Raw genomic sequence first — 15,617 nt, 5'->3', positions numbered from 1 at the left:
TAAATTGGCTTCTTTGGTTTTCCAAAGGAGGTCAGAGCACTTAAAAAACACAAATATATAAATGTTTAAAGCTAACTGATGGCTTCTAAATGCCTCCAGGCATAATCAGCACACCTTTCCTCTCTTAAAAGGCAAGACATTAAGGGTCCAGTGGATGTCCTCAGAGACACCTTCAAAAGTAAGCACTGAAGGAAACACAAATGTGCCCTGAAATCCAGCCCAACTTGGCCAGTCCTCCAGTGTCTGCTGGGACTTCTGAACAGACTCCTGCTTTGGCGCCTTTGCAGAGAGGTATTTAATAGGAGTGTGTGCTTACAGGATGCGCTGCACAGCTCAGTTACTCTGATACCTCGTCTAACCTGTTGATGCCACATAACTCTTAGAAACTGTTGCCATGGGAACTTGTCCCTCTCCGGCATTCGTCAAGAAATGTTACAGGTGCTAGAGAATTCAATGCCTTTAGTCTCAGTAAGCTTTGTCTGAGTCTTGCAAGGTGTGGCTTCAACCAAGAGGACTTTCAAACCCATGATGGAGGGTTTTGAATACAAATGTCTTCAAAGGACAGGGGTTCACTGCACAGGGCATGGAAGGGAGGCATGTCTGTGCTGGGATAGCCTGAGATTACATATAGGCCCCACTAAGCATTTAAATTCTATATACAGTGTTTTCAACGCATCATATCAGCTAAACAAAGATCGTGTAGGGCTCTAAGTAGCTCAGATGGTGACCCCAGCAAGAGATGTAGTGGCTGTCATCCCTGAAATGGGATTTCCTTTCTCATCAGAACTGGTGGGTGGGCAACAACACAATAATGCATAAATTCAAGTAAGGCAAGAGTCTACATCCCTGGTCGGATCTCTAGTCCAGGGACAGTCACTTGAAATGCTTCAGCCCATCTCTCAACTGAGTTGCTTTAAGCCTCCTGCCTTCTCTTCTTATAAATTCCTGCCAGAAAAACAGGATCTACCTTCTACAATATGAACAGTGCAGATCTGGTAGGAACCAACACATCTCCATGTCCCGACGCAGCAATGTTGCCAGGTAACAAATGTAGAAATATACTCAGAAAACTGTATGTGACAATATACAACCTCCGCGCTGCAGCTGATAACCGAGGGAGTGTTAAAACACCATGTTCTCTTAACACTTGGGCTTTTGGTGTGAAAATAAAATTAAACGGGATACTTCCTCTTGTAAATATAAGACAGGCATACAACTCACACATGCATCCACTAATTGGAAATAGTAGAGGGGCTTGCAACAGCCATCTGCAATGTGCCCTGTCTTTCACTCCCCATTCTCCCCGCCAACATGAATTCCAGAAAACTCAAAACTGAGCAAGAGCCCTTCTTTTATCAGGGAGAAGTTCACCTTTGACCACAAAAAGATACTCAATAAAGACACCAGTGGAAACTAAAGGAAGGCTCTTACATTATTATAAAATTCCTCATGTTTCCATCGTGTGGGTTTGTAAGACAACTTTTATAATTCGTGGCCTAACCAAGCAGTGATTCCTTGCTTCTTAGATCAAAAAACCAGTACATCCTGGCCCTAGCCCCAACGAGAACAAGACAGACACTGCTCTCTACTGTGTGTAGCCCATGAGTGGAAACAGGCTAAGCCCCTGACATTGGACTCCTGTATCTCAAAGACTTTCTAGCATGGTAGAGAGTTGGGAGATTTTGGAGAGGCAGACCTGGGTTCAAATCTCAGCTGTGCTAATAGGGTGACTTTGAATAAGAGCTCTGGCTCTTTTGAGACTCATTTTCCTCACATGTAACTAGAGCTCCCGGACCTAGCCCAGGGGAACTACATAACAGTACCACGTATAGCTCCTGCCCTCTTCCTTTATCTTTGCCCCCAAGTGAATACTGTCCAACCAATCAACGACTCAAATATGAGGAGAATCCAGTGCAATGAGCCTCTTTGTGCAAAATGGGTAAAACGTGAGATCTAACAAGCCTCTCATTATGCCAGAGTACATGTGCTTTTTTTTTTTTTTTTTTTTTTTAAATTTTTTTTTCAACGTTTTTTATTTACTTTTGGGACAGAGAGAGACAGAGCATGAACGGGTGAGGGGCAGAGAGAGAGGGAGACACAGAATCGGAAACAGGCTCCAGGCTCCGAGCCATCAGCCCAGAGCCTGACACGGGGCTCGAACTCACAGACCGCGAGATCGTGACCTGGCTGAAGTCGGACGCTTAACCGACTGCGCCACCCAGGTGCCCCCATGTGCTTCTTTATATACAAGTAAAAAACAAAACTTGTTAATAATGTAACCTAACCTTTCATATAAGCCCTAATTAAATGAGCTGCCACTCTCTCCACAGAGAGGAAGTTATGCAATAGAGTTTCCTTGTCATTAACTTTCATAGACCTGGGAACGTGGAATTTGATAGAGGTGAAGCAGCATGTATAACACTTACAGTTTTTATTTAGCAAACAAGACACTAAGCCTAAAAGAAAGACTTTCACGGTTTCCTTCTCTGTCATTCACAAGCCAATATTATAACCAAAGCAAAGACACCAGCCACACGAGCTGTCTTCTCATGTGCTTCTCACAGCACCCTCCACAGAGTCCATCCACCAAACGAGCAACCAAGAGTGAAGCCACAAATTCTAATTTGCCTGATAGTAGGCAAGGTCCTCAAAAGGGGTCCAGAGCCCCTTTTCTTGGTCTCCAGGGAGGGGAATGTGGACCATGTCTGTGCCAGGGAAATTAATGGAGGCTTCTCATACACCATGGAAGCACCAACACAGAGAGAAGACAACTCAGGCTGTGGCAAGAAATAAACCCAGACACAACTACCAGCTACCTCAGTGGCCCTGAACAACTACCATGACCTCCTGGATCCTTTATTTCCCCTTTGGAAAAAGGGTTCATGGCAGTACCTACCCACACAGGATCACCAAAGAGAGTAACTGAGATCAAGCGGAGAAGGCATGTAGCATACCTCCTGGAACACGCACACTCATATTCTGGTACTCGTTACCATTACTACTATCTCTAGTTATTAAGAACAAGAAAACAGAGACCTTTAGTGTTTCTGGCATCATAAGGATGTTTCTCCAAAGTGACACTATATATTTCCCTTAGACTCAGATAAACCTAATTCCCTTTCACCCCTAAATTTAGATGGTGCCCCTTTATAACTGTTACAACCAGTAACAACAAATTTTTACATCCTTATGTTTATGTTCAAAAAACAATAATAAGGCTAACATACCATGATGGCCATATAAGGGTCAGAACTTCTGTTCATTCAGTGGATATTTACTGAGCACCCACCATGGTCCAGGTGCTGAGGAGTAAGACAGAGGTTTGATCCTGGAAGAAATTACATTCTTGGGTGGGTGAGTGGAGAGAAAAACGTACTACTGACAAGTAACCATAAGCAATTACTGCGTGTTAAGCACCATGGTGAGCTGAGCATCTTCCACATATTACCTCATTTGGATCTCAGAAGAAGCCTCGGGAGTAGGATTCTCTACAATGACATTATGTACAAATGAGGTTCCCCTTCATCTAACACATATGAGGTGTTTTCTGGTTTTTTTTAAATTTTTTTTATGTTTATTTTTGAGACAGAGAAAGACAGAGCACGAATGGGGGAGGGACAGAGAGAGAGGGAGACAAAGAATCTGAAGCAGGCTCCAGGCTCTGAGCTGTCAGCACAGAACCCGATGCGGGGCTTGAACTCACAGACCGTGAGATCATGACCTGAGCCGAAGTCGGATGCTTAACCGACTGAGCCACCCAGGCGCCCCACACACAGGTCATTTTCTATGGAACTTGGAGGTCAACACAAACTTGCTTTCTGTTCTCTCGGGTCTTACAATGAACTTTCACTTCAAGTGTGGTGATCGCTATAATGAATGAACAGCCTATCGGTGGAGACCACTACTTCTGCCTCCAGGGGATCAAGAGAAAGTTTCCAAAGCAGGAGACATTTCAGACAGGGTTTGCTAAGTATTCCAGGCAAAGGGAAACAGGACACATCCTACATGGAGCAGAGGCATCTGAGTACACAGAAGGGACTGGCAAATGAACAGATGTAGCTCCAAGACAATGAGCGTGGGGGAGTGGGTGCAGAAACCCAGGCAGGGCCAGATCACGCAGCATACCACTGGATTCCATCATCTGCAGAAGGCTGTTAAGATAGGAAATGAGGGGGCGCCTGGGTGGCTCAGTCAGTTGAGCGGCCGACTTCGGCTCACATCATGATCTCGCGGTCCGTGAGTTCGAGCCCCGCATCGGGCTCTGCGCTGACAGCTCAGAGCCTGGAGCATGTTTCGGATTCTGTGTCTCCCTCTCTCTGACCCTCCCCTGTTCATGCTCTGTCTCTCCCTGTCTCAAAAATAAATAAAACGTTAAAAAAAAAATTAAAAAAAAAAAAGATAGGAAACGAGGTGGTCAGGCTTCTGTTTGGGGGACATCATTGACAGCAGCATGCAAGAGGTAAATGCCCACAGGCGGGGAGGGCTCTAAGAAGCTATCCCAGTTATCCAGGGGAGACACAATCAGGATCACAACTCGGAGAGCTGCATGGTGGTCAGCAGTAGGAATTCTAAAGCCAGAGTGACTTCTAAGCCCCACCTCATTCCACTTCAGCTGAGCCAATTTGGGCATGTCATTTAACCTGAAGGTGCCAACTGTCTGGCTCATTACAAGTCCTAACTGAACGCTGACCACTAAACTACTGGGAGGTGGAGTGGGCACAGAATAAGTAAGACAGGAGTGACATATAGTGACCAGTGACATCCAGGTATGTCCCCTGGTCAACAGGAAGGGTGCTGGTGAGCCCCTTGACCAGGGCATGGAATACAAGAGAGCAAATGGGACAGAGGAGGGGAGGTGACAGGTGCACTTGAGGTCACGCTAACCTACAGTTAACACAGGTGGAGATGCTCAACGGGGATTCAAACAGAAACGTAGAAATCAGCAAAGAGGTGGAGCCAGGAACTACACCTTTGCGAGCTGTTGGCATAAATGGTAGCCGGAAGCCACGGGAGATAATGAGATCACCCAGTGAGTTTGGAGAAAAAGAAGACAAACAGGCTCCAACATTTCAGATATTTTAAGATTAACTGTATATGCCCCAAGGCCAGGAGGAAACCTTTGTAGGAGGCAAAGAAATAGCACAGCACTGAGCCCTAAGGAAGCAACTAACTTAAAGTGTGGTGGTCTAAGGTAGGTTGGTCAGAGAGGGCCCACAGATGAAAATCCTGCAGTCCCAAGTATATGGACTCTTAAACTGCTTTAATCTGCCTTCCAAATCTGTTGAAAGGTGATAAATAAGGGTAATGGAATATATCTGAGCAGAGATGGTGAAGGAAAGGGAAGACCTCCTCTAGGGAAAAAAAAAAAAAAAGAGTCTTCTAAAACATACTCCCACTGTCCCTATACACCCCTCACACACACAAAAAAGGAAGAAAGTAGACACCCCTCTTTCCCTGAAGTCCTTATTAAGTGAATAAGTGGCCAAAGCATCTTGGAATTTAGGATATTGGTCATCTGGTGAATAGAATAAAGAGGGAAAGACATGGTTCTTCCCCTTTGCCAGGTTAATATTTAGACAGTCAAGATTCAATAAGCACAGGGATTGGCCAAAATTTCGGTAAAGGGACAAATGCTAAATATTCTAGGCTTTATACGAACTCTGTTGCAACTATTCCACTCTGCCCTCACAACATGAAAGCAGCCAGAGATAACACTAAAGGAGTAAGCATGGCTGTGTTCCAATAAAACTTTATTTACAAAAGTAGGTGACAGACTGAATTGGACCTACTGGCCAGTTTGCTAAGCCCCGGACTAACACATCACAAGCCAACAGAGGAGAATCTGGGGTCAGCTTGAAAGTTCATAAGATGCATTCATTCCCTCCTTAGAAGTCATTAAGGAAAGTTAGCAAGAGCACAGACCTTTTGCTAGACCTGAAGGAAGAGAAAGAAAGGAGAAAAATCTGGACTTGTGGATTTAAAAGGATGAAATGAAATGATGGTTCAACATACAACCTCTTTCAAGTCTTCTTCTTTTTTTTTTTTTTCCTGTTCTTTAGTCAAATGTTGGAAACTATGGAAAACCCAATGGTTTCTTTGAAGACCCTCCTTAGAAACCAATTCCTGCTTCTAGGTTTTGCACAAAGTAAAGAGCTTAACATTCTGCTTCCAAAGATCTTCCCTCAATCCCCAATGAATGTAATCCTCTACTGGAACACTAGAAGAGCAGATACATGTACCTGTCCACTTCTGCCTAAACTGATGGCTTTGCTATTCAGGAAAAAGGAAAAATAATACTGGGTCTCCATTTCCTCTAAAAACATGAGCCAGGGTGCATACTTTCCCTTCAAAGCACCTCAACAGGAATGTGTTTCTTTCTTTTTTAAAAAATGGTTTTTTTATTTTTGAGAGAGACATAGTGCAAGTAGGGGAGGGGCAGGCTCCAGGCTCTGAGCTGCTAGCAGAGAGCCCAACACGGGGCTCAGACTCACAAACTGTGAGATCATGACCTGAGCCAAAGTCGGAAACGTAACCCAGTAAGCCACCCAGGCACCCCCGGACTGTGCTTCTTTATACCCAAGTGAGGAGGAACGACATATGGACGTGCTGATAATCCCTGCAGTCACTTCTTGTCCTGGACTGCAAAACCAAGCCAATATGCCCATGCCTTCTCTAGTGTCCACTAACGTCTGGAGAACTGCCATGACCAGCTGCGTGGGGTGTCACCTTTTTGGAGAGTTCTTATGTTCTCAAGAATGGTAACTACCTTCAAGTGTTGACTTTCTACCTGAAAACCTGAATTTAGACCAAAAATCTTGAAAGACCTTTCAGTGACACATCAGTTTCATGGGAATGGAGAAAAAGGGTAAGACGGTAAGGTACCTATGTCAAAGAAGTTCTCTGCACCACAAAAAAAGGGGGGGGGAGCAAAGTAAGCACATAGGTCAGGGAGCACTTGAAACCACAGAGTGACTGGAGTTCCCTTCACTTCCCGCTTCACGCAGAATGTCTGTCAGGAAAGGTAACCAGTACCCAAGACATGGAAGTGTCCTGACCTTATGGACCTCTAACATCATTTCAAATATATAGTCAGAGGAACTTAGGTGAACTGAGTATGAAAACAAGGTAAAACAGCACCCCCCAACCCCCGGCCCAATGGACCATAAACCGCTACACAGAAGCAAAAGCTCAGGAGTCAGCTTTTTTTTTTTTTTTTTAATTTTTTTTTTTTTCAACGTTTATTTATTTTTGGGACAGAGAGAGACAGAGCATGAACGGGGGAGGGGCAGAGAGAGAGGGAGACACAGAATCGGAAACAGGCTCCAGGCTCTGAGCCATCAGCCCAGAGCCTGACGCGGGGCTCGAACTCACGGACCGCGAGATCGTGACCTGGCTGAAGCCGGACGCTTAACCGACTGCGCCACCCAGGCGCCCCAGGAGTCAGCTTTTTGACAAGAAACCTATTTTAAAAAATGAACTCCACTTTTTAAAATAATAAATGTTTATTAATAAAAAATCAGCATATTTTGAGATCCTTCTATGACCCTGACAACTGTCTGAGGCACTTGGTGTGAACTACCCTGTTGCAGGAGCCCTGTGAGGTGGTCACTCTCACCACCCTGATCTCTAGCTGGCAACCACACTGACAGAGGTCAAAAACTTTGCCCCATGTCCTGAAGAGGGACGTGGCAGAAGCAAGCCTCAAACCCGGGACCGTCCTCATTCCACAAAACCAGTCCCCACGGCAGCAGCTCACAGGTGCGCACTGTCTATAGGGACACGCGCTTTACCCCCAATGCTACTCCATCTTATCCTCGCAACAGCTCCATAAGGAAGGGACTTAGTTTTTCTAACTCTTACTTTAGAGATGAGAAAGCTGAGTTTCAAAGCGTCCTGAGAAAGTCCAAGGTCACCCCACTGGCCGAGGGCAGGGCTGGGGTTCCAACACAGGTGTTTCCACTGTGGAGGTCAAACTCCTTCCCACGTCAGAGGCTCCCCTTCTAGGCAGTGTTCCCAGAGTCTGCAACCCATTACCACCAGCTCTCAAAGGAGGGGCAGCTGTTCAGACCCTTCACAGCTTCAGCTGAAAGGCAGAGAGTCCAGGGAAGCCTGCGGGGGACAGGCCACCTGCCTCCCTCCTATTTCAAGGCCAATGGCTCCCAACTCCGCCACACTAGGGCGGGGGTTGGGGAGCCATCTTCTGACTGTGGCAGGCCACACTCATTTCCCACATGGATAAAACCTGAGGTCAGAAAACACCACTCAGAAGTGACTCATTTCTGACTTCCCTGCCAAAAACAACACCCTTTTACGTAACTTGCTCACACACCAATCTCCTCCTCCTTCTAAGGGTGAGAGCCCTGTCAAACCAAGGCTGCTTGTCCTCACAAACTGGCCTTCTATTTCCAGCAAAGGCAAATCAAATTGCCCTTTCTGCCCTCATCTCCCTGCTAAGTGGGGTCAGAGGTAGCCAGATCAACATGATCCTCCAATGTGCCCTTCTGGTAACTCCTTCTGGAAGGGGTGGGAGATTTCATATATAATATTGGCTCTTGGGCTGATTTCTTAAGCCAACCACAAAAAATAAGTGTGTGGTGAAGGAAAGGCCCCCAAGGACTAGGGATCTCTCTCAGATGAGTTTGCAAGCCAGTTTCCCGAAGGAGCACTTCTCACATTTTCCATCTCCAGCTGCGTACGTGCAAAAAAGAAAGCCCTTTTCGGGTGTGTCTGTAGGCTAGACTTGGCATAGGAATAGCTGTGGGCAGCCATTTGATACATAAAATTCACTGTGCTTCTGCAACCAGAAGCAATTAGTCCAAAAATTTTTTTTTGTTATGTCTGTCTCCTTAATTTGCTATGAGGTCCTCTATGGTCATGTCAGCACATGTATCTCCCAACATCTGTATTTGCTTTCAAAAAACCCCAAAAAGGGGCGCCTGGGTGGCTCAGTCACTTAAGTGTCTGACTTCAGCTCAGGTCATGATCTCATGGCTTGTGAGTTTGAGCCCCATGACAGTGATCTCATGGCTTGTGAGTTCGAGCCCCATGTCAGGCTCTGTGCTGACCGCTCAGAGCCTGGAGCCTGCTTCAGATTCTGTGTCTCCCTCTCTCTCTGCTCCACCCCTGCTTGCTCTCTGTCTCTCTCTAAAATAAATAAGAAATTTTAAAAATTAAAAAAAATTAAAAAAAAAAAAAAAGACGGGTGCCTAGGTGGCTCAGGTGGTTAAGCGTTCGACTTTGGCTCAGGTCATGATCTCACGGTTCGTGGGTTCGACCCCCGTGTCTGGCTCTGGCTCTGGCTCTGGCTCTGTGCTAACAGCTCAGGGCCTGGAGCCTGCTTCAGATTCTGTGTCTCCGTCTCTCTGCCCCTCCCCGGCTCACACTCTGTCTCTCTCTCCCTCTCAAAAATAAACATTAAAAAAATAATAAAATTAAAAAAATTTAAAAACCCACAACACGAGATATGTTCAAAGATATACTTTACTCCTCCTCTTCTCCAGGTGAGGACAGCTTCTGCCCTCCCGCAGGGAAGAGGAAGCAGAGGGAACTTCCCCCAGGGTGCTGGTGGGAACGTTGCAGGAGGAAGGAACACAGAAATTGGCAAGGACTTGAAGGACGGATATGCAAGTGCCGTAAGGCTTGCTGAGCCCTGAGTGTGCCAAAAATTAATTCATAAGCAAATGCTTATTTTATAGTTTCCCACTTGCTACAAAACACCAAGCAGAAAGACTCCTTTTGAGAGCTGGTAGGAAGGGGGTGAAGCCGGAGTGGGGAGGTAACGTAGGGGTTGCTCGAAGAGAAGCTCGATTCCATGGTTTGACAATGTGTCATCCTACCTTGCGGAGCTGAAGGGCAGTGGTAGCATCTCCTTGTTCCTGTAAGCACAGGGTTCACCATAAAGTCTGAGCTGCTCTCAGGTCAGAGGAGTTTGGAGATTAATATCCACCCCTCAGATAAGCCAGGGCACAGACAGAAGATGCTCGAAGACTTGAGGACACTGTCCCTAAGAGTCCATTATGCCAGGATGGGAAATATCCTAAATGTGGGTTCCTGTCATTTCAGGGCTTTAGGTGATGATGTGACAGATAACAAGGTTTCAGAATAAAGGAGCAAACTCTCTCTGTGAGGGTTCCTAGCAAGCACTACATGTCTTTATTTTTGGATTCCCATAATTGATTCCTCCAAGGTCTGGGCAATGAAATTCACAACTTTTGGAGAGCTAAGGGCCCCACCAACTTCATCCTAAGGACTGGGATGAATATTCACAGAACACCCAGAAAGGCAATGACATGAGCCGTCGCTTCTGCAAAGACAGGACTGAATTTTCAGGGAGAACAAAGCTCCTGTGTGACAGACAATGGTGCCTTTTTTTTTTTTTTTTTTTTTTTTGAAACTTTAGCGCCCAACTCAGGTGTTTGACTGACCCATGATAGGTGCTCAATCGTTTATAATGCGGGGGGGGGGGGGGGGGAGCATGGAACCAGTCTCCAAATTGCCCACCTCCACACAGTTCCCTCCTAATATGCACATGCCCTCATCTCAACAACAGGTGGGGCTTTTCTCACCCCCCCTCTGAAATTGGGCTGATCTTATGACAAAGCCTTATGACTGGTTTTGACCAAAAGAATGCGGCAGAAGTGACATTCGAGGAATCCCCCTCAGCCCAGGACTTACAAGGATTTGTAGCTTCCACTTTCCACTTCTTGAAACTCCACTTAGACCCCAGTCAAGATGCTCTAAGAACTCTAAACCACATGGAAAGGCCACAGGGAGGAGAACCAAAGCAATCCGAGTGACAGTCCCCAGTAAGCTCCCAGATGAGAGCCAGAACCATGTGGCCACCGTGGCTGACTACCCAATCAAGCCCATGCCAAAATCACATGGTATAGAAGAACCACTCAGCTGAGCCCAAGCCTACAGAAGTGTGACAGCTGTGAGAACGGTCACTGCTTCAAGGCACTAAATTTCAAGAGGGCCGCTAAAGTGACAGAACTAAAACAGGGGGGTGGAGGAGACAAGAGGCACATGGCATTTAGTCTAGTTCTGTAGCTCTGAGTAAGTCAGAACCCTCACTGAACTCCTCAGACTCCAAAGAGATAGCCTGAGTGGAAGGACTTTATACACAGTAAGCGCCCAAACCCAGGGAGAATGGATGCCAGTTCCACTGTCTTCACTACTGAGCTCTGCAGCCAAGAACCCACCCCTGGCCCACCTACAGCTCTGTTCCTGAAGGTGACAAGGAGTTAAGTGGTAAGAAGGAGCAAGTCGTCTTTCTCTATAAAGCACCTACCATTCTTCCTCGGACCTTTACCATCATCCTACAGAATGAAGGCATCATAGGGAATGAGGAGTTCAGAGAACCCAGCTGCCCTGGTTTAAATCTTGGCTCTGCTACTTACTTATTGTAGGATTTGGGGCAAGTTCCTTAACGTTTTTTCATTTTACTTTCCTCATGTGTTAAAAGGGGTAATTATGGCATCTACCACCTATAGAGAGAGTGAGGATTAGATGAGAGGATACACTGAAAACACTGAAGCATAGTTCCTGGCTCATAGTAAGCACTTAACTGGCTTTTATCATCATCATTATGGCTTTTACTTTTGTTAATTTTTAAAATGATCATACAGTAAAACTAACTTCTTTGGTATACAGTTCTACAAACTTTCACACATGTATAGATTCACGTGGCCACTACCAAAAGCAGGACACACAATAGTGTTATCACACAAAAAAAACCCTTGTGCTGTTTCTTTAGAGTCAAATTCTCCCCTCGCCCCTAGTCCTGGCAAATACTGATCTGTTCTTCATCACTACAGTCCTGTCCTTTCGAGAATGTCATAGAATTAGAACCACATAGTATGCCTCCTTTTGAGATTGGCTCCTTTCTCTCAGCATAATGCCTTTAAGATGCATCCAAGTTATTGCATGGATCAATAGTTTTTTCCTTTTTATTGCTGAGTAGTATTCCATTGTATGGATCACCTGGAGTTTGTCCAATCATATTTTTCATAATTATTTTCACAAGCCAAAGAAAACTTCAGAAATGGAATCGGCCAAACATCACTGATAGATTCTAAGAATTCCTGGAAAAACATTTAATAATTGCTTACAAGTTCTGATTCAAGGCGACAAGGAACCCAGGGGTCTGTACTTAGGCCTCACACTTGATAGACACAGGAACAGAAACGCAGTAATAACTTCCTTAATCCCACACAGACCCGGACTGGAAGGTAGTACTTATTCTCCTTTTTCTCCACGTGAAACATGTTCTAAATCCTGGGAAGAGGTGCTTATAAGCATAAGGGTCCTTCTGCAGCCCTCTTTCTGAATAGGCAACACCCAGTTCTGGAACCCTATAGCCCTCTATGCTTCCCTTTGACTGCCCTTTCTACCACCAGTCACTGAGAAACATTACTCCATGGAAGCCCACCTGACCTCAGACCAGTTTCCCTTCCTGACACCACAACTGGACAATACAAACAGGAGTAACGGGCATGGAGTTGCAGTGGGACCTTAGGCCACCTTCAATGGATTACAGCATTTCAGCAATCATTAATGGTCGCAGTGACAGTGTTAACCCAACTCAGACTAACTTCCCACAGCTACTCATTTACTACTTCAACCAGCTTCTCTAAAGCAGGATGAAATTTTCAATCACTCCCCCTGGGGCTTCAAGGTTCTTAACCAGCTCCAGACACAACCTGAGTTGCACATCATTCTCTCCAGAGAAAGAAAACTCGGGGCCAAGGGAGAGCTCACAACTCAACTCTAGGCTAGAATCAATTTTCCTGGAACCACTGGTCTCTACTAAAGCCATGGGCCAGATTCTCCCCTCCACCCTCTGAGGTCACAGAATGGGGAGGATGAGGGAGAAAGAAAGCGTAAGCATGTGTGCCCTTGGTGCTATGCCCTCCCATCCCGGCTCACCCCCTCATGAGCACACTGGCTCCCTTAAGAGAAAACATCTCCACTCCCTGCGAGGCTGAACTATTGGAACTCTATTGTGGCAGTTCATCTGGAGCCTGAGCTTATGAGTAATAAATGTGTGAAAACATGAAACTAATATTCATAATTACTTTACAAGATAAAGAACTTGAAGGAAAAACAGCTTCTGTGTGCCTTGCCATCATCATGAGGGGTACACTGTGAAAAACATGGCATCCTGCCAGAACCGCAGACTCCATCTCGCCAGCCAGCCTTAGCACCGGCGGCCCTCAGCCCCCATGAGCCCTTTCCAAGTTTCATTATTCCTTAATTAACGGTGCCTTCATGCTTCTCCTCATCCAGACGCTTTTGAGCCTCAAAGAGCCAAATGAGACCTCTGATCTTCTCATCTTCCACATCTGTTTAGGTTCCATTTTGGTCAGCATTTACCAACTATCAGTGGGTCTAGGGTCCAGTCTCAAGCAGGGAGTGTTGGAGAGTCTGCATTCATGATATCCCATCCCTGAGCCTGTTGCCCCACTAGGTTCAGTACCTCTTCTTCTCCCCATTTTTTTTTCTACTGAAGTATAACTTATGTACAATAAAGCACACCAGTTTTCATTGTATGGGTCACTGAGTTTGAAACAGGTATGTACCCGTGTATTCACCCCCTAGGTGGAGACGTTAATTATCTCTAGCACCCCAAAAAGCACCTATCCTAGAAAATATCCTCTCTCACATTATGACCAATTTTATCATAGAATTATCTTCAGTTTAAGTTCTTGTTAGCTCTCTCCTACGTTATTGCTAATTAACTTACTTATTTCAACTGCCACCTTCTGGATCCTGTTCTCATGTCACCTGTCCAACACTGCCAGATCTGTAGTCCTAAATGGCAGCACCAAGGTCCTTGACAGGCTGCCCTATACTGCATACAAACTCTCACACCCCCCGCCAGTCCCCATTCACCACCCTACGCCAGCTCTGCTCAGTGTGACGGACCCAATCCCTGTTCTCCAGCACCCCTCCAGCTCCTGCACCCTGGGCCTCCTCTTCCCTCCCAAGCAGCACAAAAGGGCTGGCTCATGACCCAGTTCCACGTCATTTCCACCCTTCAGACCCACAGCCATCCTTCACAGCCAATCTCATCAAAAAAACCTTTCACTGGGGCACCTGGGTGGTGCAGTCGGTTGAGCGTCCGACTTCAGCCAGGTCACGATCTCGCGGTCCGTGAGTTCGAGCCCCGTGTCGGGCTCTGGGCTGATGGCTCAGAGCCTGGAGCCTGTTTCCGATTCTGTGTCTCCCTCTCTCTCTGCCCCTCCCCCGTTCTTGCTCTGTCTCTTTCTGTCCCAAAAATAAATAAAAACGTTGAAAAAAAAATTTAAAAAAAAAAAAAAAAAAAAAAAACCTTTCACTGACTCCTCACACAGATGTCGTTACTTCTTCCTTGGAGGGTCTGTGTTATCATTCTTACCTTTTAGAAGGCATTACCATTATCCTTGAGAAAAATACATGTGTTTGCATTCTTGTATTCTTGATTTTTCAATTTCTCTAAGACTAAGCTTCTAGGATTCTAGGATTTCTCTAATTAGTAAAGCTTTAAAAGAAAACTGCAATTTCCAAAAAACTGGAAGCAATAACCTAGGGTTTCCACCTTTTTCTTTAGCCAGAGGGGGAAAAAACCTGTCACCCACTATCAAAATCTTTTCATTAAAGCAAAGACTTTGGAGCTAAAAGAAAAATTGGAGAGGATATAATATCAGAAATAAAAAATAGTAAGATGGTCCTTCAAATTGAATTTACTTGGTTTGTGAAAAACTCCTCCTAAGCTCTCCATTTTTTATACTTGGCTGTGCCTGGAGAACCTTCTCATAGACCAACTGGCTCCAGTGTCCAAAAACCACTGCCTTATAGTTCCTACTAAAGCACTGTGTACACACAAAGCACTCGATACATGTTTAGTTCAACTGATCTAGTCACTGCAAATCAGGTGGTTGAAAAACAAGGAGTGTTTGACACTGCTTCCATTCCAACAGGGCAATAAGTGGGCCCTATTCTCAGGAGAATGACCACAGGATCCATCCACGCTCACAGTCAGACTCACATGTGACAAAATCAGCAATCCCAACTTGTCACAACTCCGGTGCAAGTGATGACTCAGGCAAGCACTGGACTTTGCCCCTGTCACAAATCTCCAGTTAGGGAAGTGCCTAATAATGAACTTCAGAATTGTGTGTTGGGGCAAGCAGGGAATGGAGGGCGAGAAGACAGGACCACCACAGTTCGCTGCGCAGCGTGTTCAAGCAGCAGGGCGTCTGGGAGAATGAGCAGGGGCTGAAATTCAACCTGGCCCAGGCAAACCTCCCCACAGCAAGGCATGTCCTTGGCTGGTTTGCACAAAAAACCAAGACTCCATTGATCAAGACTCTGAATTTAAGTTCAAGCCCAAGAATTTAATGTCAAATATACACATAAGGGTAAATTTTATGGTGTATTGGTATATCTCAATAAAGCTGTTAGTCAAAATGTGTATACACACACACAGTGAGCAAACCCTTATTCAAGAGCCAACAAAGAAGGAAGACTGCATGATGAACGGGATAAAATATTTAAAGAAATAATTTTAATTGCCATTTCTACATGAAAATTATAAATATATTATTAAATTTATTAAAATTGACTTATTAAGGACT

General features: G+C 45.4%; 1 protein-coding gene across 6 annotated transcripts in view; it reads right to left on the bottom strand.

Moving 5' to 3' along the window:
- The window catches only part of ITPR1 (inositol 1,4,5-trisphosphate receptor type 1), a 329,086-nt gene that overhangs the window by 88,383 nt on the left and 225,086 nt on the right, over positions 1 to 15,617 (bottom strand). The window lies entirely within an intron of this gene.

This window comes from Lynx canadensis, chromosome A2 (genome assembly GCF_007474595.2).
Source record: "Lynx canadensis isolate LIC74 chromosome A2, mLynCan4.pri.v2, whole genome shotgun sequence".
Taxonomy (NCBI): domain Eukaryota; kingdom Metazoa; phylum Chordata; class Mammalia; order Carnivora; family Felidae; genus Lynx; species Lynx canadensis.
Note: the sequence above shows the minus strand (reverse complement) of the source record. Positions and strands in the feature narration are given on the sequence as shown.